Source organism: Montipora foliosa, unplaced genomic scaffold (assembly GCF_036669935.1).
Source record: "Montipora foliosa isolate CH-2021 unplaced genomic scaffold, ASM3666993v2 scaffold_378, whole genome shotgun sequence".
Classification (NCBI taxonomy): domain Eukaryota; kingdom Metazoa; phylum Cnidaria; class Anthozoa; order Scleractinia; family Acroporidae; genus Montipora; species Montipora foliosa.
This window is the reverse complement of record NW_027179677.1, coordinates 170,001-172,500: the sequence shown is the minus strand read 5'-3', so window position 1 is coordinate 172,500 and position 2,500 is coordinate 170,001.

Below are 2,500 nucleotides of genomic sequence, written 5' to 3'. Positions count from 1 at the left end.
ACGAAAGTGTCTGATATTCCTGTTGACATGAGGCTTAAGTCACAGAAGCAATCGAGCATTCTAGATTTCGTAAATAAGCGGTCGAATGCCACCTAGGCTCGATTTCCGCCGCTCACTCGAGTTCGGGTATCCTCCCCGAGAAGAGACGGCTGGACGCGTGAGCGATAAATTGTCTGTGACGTAAATTCAAAATATAATTTATGCGAGTTAATAGTTTCGGGGAAATAGCATTAGACATCCCAAAAACACTGATTTTAAGAAAACAGAAATTACATAACAATGCTTAAAACGTCTGTGCGAAGTTTCCAGATGATACGAGCTTGAGTTTGTGGTTAAATGATCGATGTGAGTTTGAATTCAACCAGCGAATGATGAACGAAATCTTCGGCTGCTTTAGCTCTCAGTCGACTTCATCGGCCCCCTCGTTTTGCCACCAATAAACTCAGCAGTAATTTCAATTGATCTTGAGCAATTTTACTTGCTCTTATATTAGCGAAGTATGAGGAGAAAATTGCAATAGCAGTGAATTTGAAAGCCGTATTTTGACCTTGGCGCCAACTGGAAAATCAGTGAAGTTTGCGAACTCAGGCGGTAAAAAACGACACAATTCCCATTCTCCAGCTTCTTGAACACTTTTCGTTGTCGCAATCTTGGATGTTTCCGACCTTAAAAGCACTGTAAACCTCGAACAGGCCGGGTCAAAGAATACCTTCGCAGCCAAAACATATAATTTATGCCAGACGGATTTGTGCAGGCGAGTTTCTGATTGGCGGAGATTAACAATGGCTCACCTCACGCGTCCAGCCAGATTTCGGGAGTGAGCGCTGGCTCATTTCCCGAAACAGCGGCTGGTAATCGAGCCTAAATGCCACCGAGTAATGTAAATACATTATTAAAATTTCAAGTATATGCACCCCATGTTTGACGTTGTTTTCCTAGGTTTTGTTCGATTAAAATTTCAGGTGATTTTCATTAACATGAGACACATTTACAAGTACTGTACACTCCACTCTACTTTTCCCGAAACTTGTTGCATGTGAAAAAAAAAAAAGTTTCTATTTGCCTAATTTTAGCTGATTAGGTAATATGTTTATGTCATTAATTGATCAATCCAGTGTTAGACTTATTTTGTTGATCTTTCCCGTAAGCGACCACTTCCCGTAAGCGACCACTTCAGTGTCGTGCACCAAGGGTGGTTGCTTACGAGAGAGTTGACTGTACGTGATTTCAATTGCGTGTACAGGAAAACTCAATTTTGAAGTCAATAAAAATATTGAATAATGCCATTATATTTACGTCCTTTCATTGTTTCAGTTAACGCGGTCGCTTTGAAAAAACAAACAACAGACCTGCATATTTCTGGTGATCGAGTGCATTGGGGACGAAAGGTATTATTGGTCGAGTCGCACGATACACAGTTCCAGAAAATGGAACTGTAGCTGTGATTGGCTCAATCCGAGAAAGGAATGTGGTTCCAATGTAAGCACCCGTTTCTTTCCTGGCAGTGTTGGGTGACATCGCCAAAAAAACTTCCGAAAGCTGTGTAGTGCTGTTTTTTTTTTTTTTAGGAAACAGACGTTGCAATTCGTCCTTGGTTCGTACGCAAGTGCTAATCGGTATAACAATTCTTTTGTCTTGCGCCATTTTAATACTATCGATTCTGCAACCTCTGCTAGCAGATAATAGTTTGATCAATAGAACATGTAAATGGGCCGATAAGCTTAAAAACCAACACAACCTCCACACAAAAAAACAAACATCGAAATGTTTCTGTGATGCATCTAGATTATATTGGCATTTGATGCTGGACTACTATCCTCAGTAAAATGTAAAGATAATTCGTGCATCTGAATATCTCAACGAAAGGAAGGTAGCTCAAACACACTCCCTAATCTCTGATTACTCCTAGTTTCTAGATATAAGTAATGTAAAAGTTGAGGAGAAGGGTAAGAGGACACATCGTAACACTTATCGCAATCTGTCATTCCTGGACATGCCCAGTGAGTATTTCCTTATTTTGTGTTGCATTAAGAGACAGACAGTTTCCGCTACCTGGATTCCCGTAGGTTGCATAATGTGCCATGAAGCCTGAAGCTGACACAGAGAAATCAGTAACGAATCGAACACGCAGGAGATTGCTCTTGCTCCAAACAGACCAAGGACTTTGATAACCACAGCGTTTTATTTGTATGGAACGCGATGGATAGTTTGGGTCAGATACTTCCACGTAGTCAAACGGACAGTCGCTTCTACCATATTCCAGAGAAAACTTAGAAAACTGCAAGTAAATGTAGCTGCCTGGTGTGACAGTAATAGACCAGATGCAGTTCAGGTGATGTGGGTAGCTGGATGGATAATTCGGACTCGAGAAGTTCCCTTGAAGGTCAGTCAAGCTGTGTGCACACGACCCTAGGAAAAAGAAGAGCACTTTGTTAGTCTTTCATATATAGAGAAGGACTAGCGAGAGCGTATTTGTTTCCTACCCATAATTTCATTCTTC